The sequence below is a fragment of the Physeter macrocephalus genome, chromosome 7 (genome assembly GCF_002837175.3).
Source record: "Physeter macrocephalus isolate SW-GA chromosome 7, ASM283717v5, whole genome shotgun sequence".
NCBI classification, from domain to species: Eukaryota; Metazoa; Chordata; class Mammalia; order Artiodactyla; family Physeteridae; genus Physeter; species Physeter macrocephalus.
In genome coordinates, this window is record NC_041220.1 from 155,256,630 (window position 1) to 155,269,021 (window position 12,392).

The following is a 12,392-nucleotide window of genomic DNA, read 5'->3' on the forward strand; positions in this document are numbered from 1 at the left end:
CAAATCACATATTCCAATGACAGTTTTAAAAACCCACTTTACTTTTTATCTTACCTACTTGAGTTCTTATACCATCTCTGCCCTGCCTTCTCTCTGCTCCTACCACATGAAACCTTTTCTGCAGGTTTTGCTACAAGTTTGCATCATTTTTCTCCGGTTAATTTGGCATAGAGCAGAGCTGTGAAAATATCTGTGAAGATTTTGAGTTACATGGAGGTAAGGTGACACATAAGCCAGAGAAGCATATTTGGATTTCATTTCTTTTTTTTAAGTATCCCCAGACATTGATTAGAATTATGCAGGACAAACAAAGATAAGGTCCAGTAAGAGTCCAATAAAAGGCAGCTTTGACATAAATATACAGTAGCGTTTAACAGAAGAAAAGTTCAATATCATAATAGACCAAAAATAGATGTTCACTTGTAGAGAAATTGTCAAACATGATGCTGAGTTCAGCTTGTTCTGAGCATCCTCTGCTCGGTCCTTCCTGACCATAGTAGCTGCCTTGGAGTACATTTTCCTTGCCCCGAACAGTCTTCCATCCCTTCCCTTCTCCAGGTTATGTTCCCACTTTTCAAGACTGAGACTGGGCATCACTCTCTCCTGGAAAATCTTCCCAAACTGGATTAGGTATCTTTTCTCTCTGCGACCTTAGCACCCTCTGGCTAGCTCCGTTGTCACGCCGAGTTATTCTTTCTGCCTTTGTGAGCTCCTTCCCTAGGAAAGGGTGTCTTTCGTTTCTCAAACCCCTAGCTTCATGAAAGTTTGTCGAATGAATGGTTCTGTAAGTCTTACTTTTCTACTTGATACAACTTGTAACTTATCAGATGCATTTAAAAACTGACATGAACCTATTTGTAGTCTTTGTTTCTCTTGCCCCTTATGACTATTCATGCACTTAGCTGCAGAAATACAAGTATGCTCGATTGCTATTCTGGACTCTACTGATGGGTTATGTAATAAATGGTATATGCACTGCTCGCCTTTCTAAAACAAAAGAAGAATGACTTCAGGCATGCATCCCACCCTAAGAGTTTCAGGGCTCCATGGCACAGCAACTATACTCAGCGGGTATTTGCGTTAGTTAAGGTTGGTCATGACAGCTGCTTTAATACAGACTGAGAGACAACCATATCCAGTATATTATTCCTAATATTTCTCTCAGGTGGACCACGTGAAATTGAACTGAGTTGGAAATGCAGGAGTTTCAGTTAGTTGTCGTTTCTGATGATTTACTTGACAGTCGCACAGAAGCGTAATTGAAAATATAGGAAGGTGATAGGTAATAGATAGTTTACATTAAGGAAGAAGGCAACCTGGAGAAAGAAAAGGCTATATAAATGACCAGCTATTTCTCAGATATTTTATGAGTGTGGACAAATATCGATTTAGTAGAGCAGTGATGCCCTATCATCTCCTAGAAGCCAGAGTGCCTGAAACACAGAGAGATATTGTTAAAAAACAAACAAAACAATCAAGCTATGAGAGAGGAGGGGGAAAGTTATCTGGTACACTCAGAGCACCAATTTTCAATTCTGAACCTTTCCCCTGAGTTAGAGGCTTGCTGGAATGACTTGACCTGAAAAATTAATGCATTTTTATCTTTGTAATTAAACGAAACTTTTGGAATTCTTCCCCGTAAATAAATTTTTCAGAATGGCCATTGAATTAATTATCTCCCCATCATCTTTTTCCAAAGATTATTGGTTTTGAATAAAGATAGACTTTCCATCCTTAGCAGACTAGAACCGATGCCCAGGCTTTCAGAAAATATGATCTGGAGTGGGCCATGAATGTAATGTCTGTGTATAACCAGAATCTAGGGAGTAAATAGTATTTGTAGCTCTCACTCTTCCCAGGGGCCAGCAGAGCATCCACTGACATACAAAGCTCCATGTTAAACACAAGTTTAGGCAGCTCCTCAGAGGCCTGTTCTCGTAATGCCAGAATGAAAGGTGCAAAATGCGGCCACAGAGCATTAGACTTCCTTCTCAGTGCATTCTGTAGAGCATTTATTACCCAAATTTTGGACAATGAAGAATGTGTTTTAATTAACCTGCTGTATCTCCATTGAGTTCTTGGGCCCCTCGCTGCCCTTTACGTGGCTTGAATGCTACACAGAAGCCATAGCCTGCCTGCTTCTGCTCGTGTGGGTATGGAAATCTGTTATCTTCCTAGGTTTGTTCATAGGCAGGCGGCTTTGGTTGTGTATCAAGTCAGCAATTCCAAGCAACGCAATAGCCTTTCTCCTAGAATTGTCTGTCTGATCACAGTCCAGTGCGATGGACTCATTTAAAGCAAGTATGTAACAGAAAAGCCAAGTAAAATTAAGTAATGTTACAAGTCAAAAGCAGCCATAGTACATTCTTCTTTTTTTTTTAAATTTATTTTTATTTATTTATTTTTGGCTGCGTTGTGTCTTCGTTGCTGTGCGCGGGCTTTGTCTAGTTGCGGTGAGCGGGGGCCACTCTCTGTTGCGGTGCGCGGGCTTCTCATTGCGGAGGCTTCTCTTGATGCAGAGCACGGGCTCTAGGCGCCCGGGCTTCAGGAGTTGTGGCTCGCAGGCTCTGGAGCACAGGCTCAGTAGTTGTGGCGCACGGGCTTAGTTACTCCGTGGCATGTGGGATCTTTCGGACCAGGGCTCGAACCCGAGTCCCTTGCATTGGCAGGCGGATTCTTAACCACTGTGCCACCAGGGAAGCCCCATAGTACATTCTTATTCCTTTCTACCTTATGCCCATTTTTAAGCCCTTAATCTGGACGCAGTAGAGGTGATCATTGAGAACCTTTACTGGTGTTCATTTCTATCCCCACTTCCTGGAATTGTGCATCATACATAGTAGATGCTCAATAAATGTTTCTTGAATGAATGAAAAAAATCCCTTGGAAACGAGTGGGAATCCCCTGTGGGGTCAGCTTTGTATTCATTCTTTCATTCATTCAACAGACCATTGTTAAGAAGTTACTATGTATCTATAGTATTAGGTATTGGGGATGCAAGACTGAGTCCTTCATTCTTGAGTTTCTCAAGCCTAGAGAGGTGGGATTTGGAACATGGAGACGCACTGACATAATATCTGTCTACAGAGTTGCTCTGGTAGATGTATATTTCAGTAGTCCCACTAACAGAGGAGGTGGGGATGAGAGCTTCTTTCCCAAAGACCCAGGACCTGAGACACTACTGGGTAGAGTTTTAGTAAAATGAGCAGAGACTGAGTAGGTGTCTACGAACTATTCTAGAAGCCACTTTGACATTAAGCTACTCTTATCAAGATCCCCCACCCTTACCTATTCCAGGAACTCAAACTGAAAAACCCAAAGTGCGGTGGCCCAGGAGCAGCAGCAGCATTGAGCTGGGCTACCCCTTGGCGTTCCTATACCTGTTGTAGCCCAAGACAGTGGGACAGGGCCTGAGATCTGAAAGGATTGAAGTGCTTTACCTTGGGTAAGCCTTGCTTTCTTAATCTGTAAGATAGGGATATAACAGGATTACCAGAGACAGTCACGGGACTGAGGGAAGTGATCTATTGCACACTGCTTAGAGCCTGGTACATATATACCTGTCAGTTTCATTCAGTTCCACAAATGAATATTGAGATTCTGCTGAGGAACTGTTAGTCCCCTGCCCCATTTGTCACCTGGTTCCTTTCACTGGTTCCTCTCACTGTGCCTGTTTTATCTACCCATCATCACCCAAACGTACATCATTAACATGAAACGCACAGTTTTTTATTTTTATTTATTTATTTTTTTGGCGGTACGCGGGCCTCTCACCGTCGTGGCCTCTCCCGTCGCGGAGCACAGGCTCCGGACGCGCAGGCCCGGCGGCCGTGGCTCACGGGCCCGGCCGCTCGGCGGCACGTGGGATCCTCCCGGACCGGGGCGCGAACCCGCGTCCCCCGCATCGGCAGGCGGACTCTCGACCGCTGCGCCACCAGGGAATCCCAAAACGCACAGTTTTTTAAGAATTACATTTTATGTCAGGTTGCAGACAAATGTCTGGGTGTGAGTGTTTCAGGCACATGGGTTCCTAACATAATTAGCTCACTTGAGGTTCCAGTCATGAATCTGTCCTATCCCTCCTTCCCCCTACCTCCCCCAGGCAGGCTGGGCGAGGACTGGCTTTTTCTCTCCTCTCTTCCCCTCCCCTCGGTCCTCGGCGCTGGCTGTGATAGAATGACCTGGTGAGCTTTCTAAAAATGTCCCTGGCTCCCATCTTCAGCCATACAATTGATCTGAGCCTAGACATCATGCATTAAAACTCCAGAGACTGAGAGCCATTGCTCTAAAGAGAGCTCCGTTTAGGTCTTGGTGGATGGAGGACGTCTTCCAGGAGCCAAGGTCTGCTAATACAATTCCGGTGAACGCTCCTTCCAACCCAAAGCAGGAAAATTGTGATTCAGCTGGTGCTTGGCGCTTGCTCAGTCACTGTTGTGGAATGCGTGATCGGCAGTTTCCTTGCTTTGCATATACCAACAATATATTTAACAATTTTTTTTTTTTTTATGGCCACACTGCGCAGCATGTGGGATCTTAGTTCCCCGACCGGGGATCGAACCTGTGCCCCCTGCAGCGGAAGCCCGGAGTCTTAATCACTGGACCGCCGGGGAAGTCCCTATTTAACAGTTTTGAATGTGGCCTCCAATTTGCATCACCATATTTAATTTTCCCGCAGCACCCATGGGACTTGTCTGGTTATGTTCACCCTCAGCCTGGCCCACACCACACTGTGAGCCAGCATCTAATAAAGGTAGGCCCCCAAACCCTTATATTGTTTATCACCTTGGTGTTGAGCCCCTTAAAAATGGGACCAAATTGGAACAGGTTAGATTTTAAGCTTCTGATTGTGCGTTTCTGCTTGCTGTCCACGATCTACAGTTGTCCCCTCATATCCATGTGGACTCCCTGGCTCTGCTGCCTCTCACTGCCAGGGGGACATGTTCTGTCCAGCCCCACCTGGCCTCTTGACCTCTGTACTGGGCCCAGGTGTTTCTCTGTCCAAGGGGCAAGAACCGTGTTCTGCTGACCCAGCACTCTGCCTGACTTCTTCCTCATATTGTTTAGATCTTTAAACCTCATATATAACTTACATCACCACTTCCTGAAGTGCGGAGTGCACCCTTAGTAATTTGGGGAGGAATGATTTTAGTAACTGATTTGTGAACTTGTCAAGTTTCATCTGTTAGCATTTATTCAGACCCTATCAAACTTTAGGCGGTTTCCTAGGTACCTAAATAACACGTGAGTTATGCCTCATTTTGTTATGCATTCTTGAGAGTTAAGCCTGAGTCAACCAAATGTCTATTTTGTCATCTTTCCTCTACCCACAATCTGAATTGGGGCTTGTCACACAATAGTGTGCTTATGAATCATCTGGAGTGCTAGTAAAACACAGATTGCTGGCCCCCATCCCCAGAGATTCTGGGTCTGTAGGTCTGGGATGGGGCCCAAGAATTTGCGTTTCTAACATGTCGGGTGATGCTAATGCTGCTGGTCTCATGGACCACACTTTGAGTAGCACTGGCCTAAATCACGGGCGTACCATCTTGGGTTGACAGTTTATATTTGAACTTGAGCTTGACCATTATTGAGACTCCCCAGTATGAAGAACTTGTGACAAGCTAATCATTTGCTTGGTTCTCGTTATTTCACCATTATATATATTTTCCAGTCTAGACAGGGTCCATTTTATTTCTGATGTTTCCTTTAATCCCTAAGTACCTGGAGATGCAGAGCCATTCTGTAGAATTTTATTGTCCTAGTTTTTACCCCGATGAATCATCTTTTAACAGACATGTGAACCTTCACCAAATACATTATGTCATCCTTCTGAGCTTTGCAGAGAGAAGAATTGATATGCCTTTAGGTCTGATGTGAAATGATGGCTTCACTGTGCCCATCCTGCAGCAACTCTGACTTGGGAGGGTTCCCAGAAGTGTGACAGAAAACCCTGTGTCTGGTGCTGAGTAGGGAAGGGGTGGCTTGTGACCCTATTACTCAAGCCTCCTACCTCCGTGCTTGTGGGAGCAGGTCTGTCTCCTCCCAGGCTGCCACATTCAAAAGTGGGATTTATTTTTAGGGAAGAAATCGTTAGTCATTAGACTCTCTCATGCTTCTTTTTTCCCTTTGGGTAAAATTTAAGAACCTGAGCTTTCTAAGAGAATTTTCAGGCTGTTAGGAGAAATGGTAAAATGATTATAGCCTTGGTACGGTGAACCCATTTGCTTCTCTTCCAAACAAAGGCAGACTTCTCACAGGAGTCACCACTCTCAGTCCCTACATCTAAATCAACTTTATCTTTTATCTTTATTTGAGAATCCCCTGGCTCCTTTGATTTCCTGGCCCCTTCACCTAGGATTTCAAAAACTAATTTTATCATATATTGAACATTTGCTCTTTAAGCCCATTATGAAATCTCATAATGGAAGTTGGCTCTTAGCAAAATAGTCCCCTGGCTTAGGTATGTACACGTTTTCACTTAAGAACAGAAGGATTTAATAGATATAACCTATATTGAAGCAGAAATAACTGAAAACAAGATTTCTCTGATATCTTTAAATTCAGGGTTTTCTTACAAGAACTTTTAACATATTTCCATTGCCTTGGACTAAATAAATGTCATGTGGATAGTTTTACTACCAGAAAAGCCATCAAAATAGCCAATTTTTGTCTTTAAGTTCTATCTGTAAATATATAGTTGAGGATGTCATCATTTTGAAGCATATCAAAAATTCATAATCACCTGGTGGCCAATAAGGCCCAGGATCCCCTGAAGGGGTCACTGTACATTTAATTGCATCCCTCCCTCCCTCCCTCCCACAGCTATAACATTTTATTTTTACAATTTAATCTGACTCAGTGAGACAGAGACTGTCAATTTTAGGACAGCAGGAAGTAGTTTTTTTGCAAAGGGGTATCAGTAACCCAAAAGGAAGGGAGGGATTCTAACATACAGCAACTCAAAGTCCAAAGGGTTTCTGTGGTCTTGAGGCTAGAGAAAGGGCCACATCACATGAGGTAGCCAATTGCAGCTCCTCTGCTTTGCTGAGGTGATGGAGAAGGAGCAGTGAGAGGTTACGTGAGTCTCAGTCTTCTCTTCTACTTCAGACAATTGAGTGTGGCAAAGTAAGATAGCCACAAATTCTTTGACACACCTCTCACTGGAGGATGGTTCTGTGTCCTCTCCACTTGCACCTGAGTGGGCTTGGTGACGGCTCGAGCAGTAGCATACAGTGAGATGTTGCTGTGCCAGTTTCTGGGCCTGAACCTTAAAAGACATGAAGCTTCTACTTCCTGTCTCTTGGAACACCCGTTCTTGGAACCCAGCCTCTGGGTTCCTTCCTCTGCTCTGAGGAAGCCTAAGCATCTCTGTGGAAAAGCTCACATGGGGAGGACTGAGGCCAGATTACTGCTGGCACCAGCTTCAGCCATATGAATAAGCTGTGTTGGAGTTGGATCCCCCAGCTTCTCTAGACTGCCCAGCTGCCACTCTGTGGTACAGAGACAACCCTTCCTGCTAAGTCCTTCCCACCTTGCAGATTCAGGAGCAAGATAAATGATTCTCATTATTTTAAACTGCTGAGTTTTGAAGTCATTCTTTATGCAGCAATAGATGCCCAGGACAATTAGCATCTCCTTTTTCTACTCCTTCCCATTGCTTCCCCAAGAGGCAATTGCTCTCATGCCAGAGCCTTTCAGACAGGGTCCCGCCAGAATTTCCAAAACCCAGAATGCCTGTGGATGTGTCTTCCCAGTTCTTTTCCCTGTCAGTGCTGTAGTCCAAAATACTCTCTGTACCTTCCCTCAGCTCCTTCATCCACGCAACATTGCCTTCTCTCCTTCAGAGCCCACTGATTAACCAAGTAATATGTTTGGGTTAAGAGCCAGAAGGAGCTGGAGACTTCCAACCCGCTGTTAGTCATCATGCCAACAGAAAGCTTTTATCAAGGTTAAAAGCTGCTCAGTCTTCTATATCCTCACTTAGGTGACATAAATATGTCCTTAAGGGTGTACCTAAAATCTATGATGCTGTTAAATTCTGAGTAGGTACTGGGGACAGTCAGCTAAGAGTAAAGCTTGGCCTGTCAGTGGCCACAGGATGGGACCCTTGCCCTGAAGAGTGGTAGGATGCTGAGGATACTCACCACTGATAAGAGGAGGAGAAATATACTGAGAAGGAAACAGAAAATGGAGAGGGCATCAAAAAACCCCCGCTTAGGTGGTTTACCTTGACTAAGGGAGACTACCTCTGAGTCACTGCTTGCCAGGCTGATGCTGAAACATTACTATGGTTAGTACTAATACTCCTTGATGGCATGGTGGGGCTTTCTTTGTGCCAGGTACTGTTCCAACACGCTGTTTGAATTAAGGTGGGTATTATCAGTATCCCTTACTTAGGCCTGAGGAAACGGAGGCATCGAGGGGAGAGGACACTTGGCGAAGGTCACGTGGCATGGCAATGAGTCACCAAGTTCAGAACCAGGATTCAATCGCAGGAGGTCTGGCTCCATTATCTGTCATCGCTGACATCAGAACTCTAGGCACAGAAGCTTTGGTGAGCCCAGTTTGACTTCACAATACGCTTTTAGTCTTTGGCTCATGTCGTGCATCATGTCACACAGGCTGAGAGATGCTTCATCTTTTTTATTTTAAACACATTTTAATCTCAGATATATCATATGTGCCTTTGTAGGCTGCTTGAAGTCATTCTCAGAAGGCAGAGTAAAAATAAATGAATACGCAAAGATAGGTTACAAAAGCAAATGGAAAAAAGATAATGGAGTAGCTCTGTGTAATAAGAATTAAGATTTTGGGGTCCAACCCATCACCTAGCCAGCCCAGTGGCCTTTATGGTGATGAACTAGGAAACGAGGTCACATCTGCATTAGATATGTATTCCTGAGTTTATAGACATTCTAATAACCCTTATTAACAATGGCTTTAAAAATATTAATTTTTGCTTTTTTTAAAAAAAGTAGGTATAGATTTTTTTTCCTTTTTTTTAGTCTACAGACATTTATTGGTTGCCCACAGAGAGCTGAATACATACTTGATGATAAATATTTTGCCAATAGGATAGCCTCCAGAGAACCGACTGCTTATATTGAAACCTTTCATTTGCATTAAATTGCATGCATAATTTAAGCTGACTCTAACACCTCAAAGAGGCTCAGAAAGGAATCCATCTTTTCTCACTGGGCAGAAATAAGTAGGCTCTCTCTAACTGTAAAGAATGTGACCCGTGCTTGCTTCAGCAGCACATATACTAAAATTGGAACAATACAGAGAAGATTAGCATGGCCCCTCGGCAAGGATGACGCGTAAATTCGTGAAGTGTTCCATATTTTTGTATGTATATGTATAGCTGATTCACTTTGTTATACAGCAGAAACTAACACACCATTCTAAAGCAGTTATAATCCAAGAAAGATGTTTTTTTTAAAAAAAGAATATGACCCATTTCAGAGAAAAGGGCATTTCTTTAAAGAATCCTATCTGTGTAGCAAAAACAATGTGGTTATCTCATATAAGTGCCAAGACATTACAAATACTGTTTAAAAATTCATGAGTCTAGTGTTTAATATATTCAGAATAAAGTCAGAGGGTTTTTACAGGAAGACGTGAAACAAATGTCCTGTATTCTCGCCACTCCGCTTTTTTCCAGTGTTTCATATTGGCTGTGTAAACAGTCAATATTGAATAGTAAAGAGGTGTTGCTGAACAGATAATGGGCTTGAATTAGATAAACTTGGCCTGGGCAGACTGAACATACCGGTGGGGCATATGATTCTTAATCGATTACTACTAATTTGAAGTCAATAGCTTTAAGATACTGAAGGAAAAAGAGAAACCGCCTTTCTGAGGAGGACAGACAGCAGGGAAAAGAAGTGTGACCGGCCTGGGATATGTACACTTTCTCTATCTTTTGGAGTGTTGAAAAAATAATTTCCCTCCATTTATTGGGGTAAATTATTTTCTGTAAAGCTTTTACCTCTTAATTAAGTTTTTTAATTTAAATTTATTATTATTTATTGATTTGGGGGGGGGGCGTGCCATGCCCTGTGGCCTGTGGGATCTTAGTTTCCCGACCAGGGATTGAACCTGGGACCTTGGCAGTGAGAGCATGGAGTCCTAACCACTGGACCACCAGGAAATTCCCTAAATTTAATTTTAAATAAATCTTAAAATTTAGAAGCATAAAAATATTTTTAAATGACTAGCTCTCATAAAAATAGTTGCAACTCTGTTAAACATGGGTTACCTGGGCCATGATTATTAATTTGCTAAGTAGATACATACATATGCTTTTATTTTGGGTTCCATCAACATCTTAGTTCAATTTAGGGGAAAGCGGGTAAGCACAGAGAGGCAGAATAAGGTAGATCAGAGCCAGAAATCGGAAGAGCTGGGTTTATGACCCAGTTTTGCAGCTCTCTTTACTAGCTGTGACCATAGTCAAAGTCTGCTTATGCCTCAGTTTCTCATGGTGTAAAATGTAGATAATGAGACCTGTTTCTCTGTGTCAGGAAGTTATCTTGATGAGTAAATGAGAAATTGGTGGGATAATGTTTGCAAATAGAAAATTGATATACATAAGCAGACACTATTAATTTCTTACAGACAGAAAATTCATTTAAAATATTTATGATGTTAGTGCTATATGTAGGGTAATACTCTAGGTCTTGTGAAGATTAAAAAAAAATAAATCAGATGTGGTTTCTATAGTTCATTGCAAAAGCTTGTAGTAATACAGGACCAACAAACTTGCTGTGAGGAGCCAAGTGGGAAATACATAAGGGTTTGGGGGCCAGATTGTCTCTGTTGCAACTACTCAACTCTGCCATTATAGGGCAAAAGCAGCCATAGACAATATGTAAAATGGTGAACATGGCTCTGTTACGATAAAACTTCATTTACAAAAACATGTAATGGACCAGATTTTGTCCACGAGCTGTGGTTTACTGACACTGGGTCTAATCAGAGAGAAGATGTGCACATAACACTATAATGTGCAGGCAGAGCACTGAGTGTTACAGACGAAATAGATGAAGAGTGGAGCGCATCATCTAGGTGAGATAAGAAAGTCTTCCAGGAGATTATAAATTTGAGTGAGGCCTTGAAGGATGTGGTCATGTTTGGATTTGTAAACTGGAGGAAGACATTCCCAGCAGAAAAGATAGCCTAAGAAAAGGTGTAAAGTGGAACATGAAGGAAGTATTTAAAGAAGAATGAGCAATTTGTTTGGCAAATTCGTAGTGGTAGAGTGAGAAGCAAGAATTCACTAGAGTGGATGTAAGAACGGAAAAACATATATAATCATTTAAACATAAGCTGTATTATTTCTGACCTCACCCCACCCCCTTGATGAATACTAAGCTGTAGTTGTTAGGAAAGCATTTCTTCTATTTTTGGTTAGTCAGAATACTCCTACATGTTTCTATGTTGCAGAGTCGTTTTAGGTATTTCTAAGTATATACTGCAACTTGTAATTATTCCCAAGGATGGTTTGTCTATCTTCGTGGTTCCATACACATTCCTCATCAGTCAGCAAAGAATTGCACATAGTTTGGCCACTATGAGGATAGAACCATGAGGAGGAGTGTCTGATTCAGAACAGGGACTAACTCTCTAGAACTACACTGTCCAACATGGTAGCCTCATGTGGTTATTTAAATTTCAATAAAATTAAAAATTCAGTTATTCAGTCATACTAGCCACATTTCAAGTGTGCAGTACCCACCTGTGTCTAGTGGACACTGTACTGAACAATTCAGATGTAGAACATTTTCACCATTGCAGAAAGTTCTGTTGGACCATGCTGCTCTTAGGAGTTAAGAAACCAGCAACCATTATACATTGATTGAGAGTCCTGGGGCTGGAGATTTGGGTGACAGTTATGATATTTAGCAGCTGGCTCCATTAACAAATACATCCCTTTCTGACTATTAGTTTGGTCACTTGTGATATGGGGTAATAATAGTACTTACAGGTGGTTATGAAGATAAAATGATGCACAGCTCTTTGGAAGCTGTAAAATACTACCTAAACATGTGACATTGCTGTTATTTCAGTGATACCATCTCTGTGCCTTCAGGCAATTTCCATTATTTTCCTTTTTTTGCTTCGAAGTACAAAATCATGTCATTTGCGAATAGAGATAGTTTTGCTTTTTCCTTTCCATTCTGGATGGCTTTTATTTCATTTTCTTGCCTAATTGCTCTGACGTGAATCTCCAATACAGTGTTGAATAGAAAATAGTTAGAGCAGTCACTAATCATCAGAGAAGTGCAAATCAAAACCACAGTGAGGTATCACCTCATACGGTCAGAATGGCCATCATCCAAAAATCTACAAACAGTAAAGGCTGGAGAGGGTGTGGAGAAAAGGGAACC

General features: G+C 42.3%; 1 non-coding gene across 1 annotated transcript; it reads left to right on the top strand.

Moving 5' to 3' along the window:
* The first annotated feature begins 9,241 nt into the window (after positions 1–9,241).
* On the top strand, positions 9,242–9,348 carry LOC112062086 (U6 spliceosomal RNA). The gene has a single exon (XR_002890550.1). It is a non-coding gene; the product is annotated as a U6 spliceosomal RNA (small nuclear RNA).
* Positions 9,349–12,392: the final 3,044 nt, after the last annotated feature.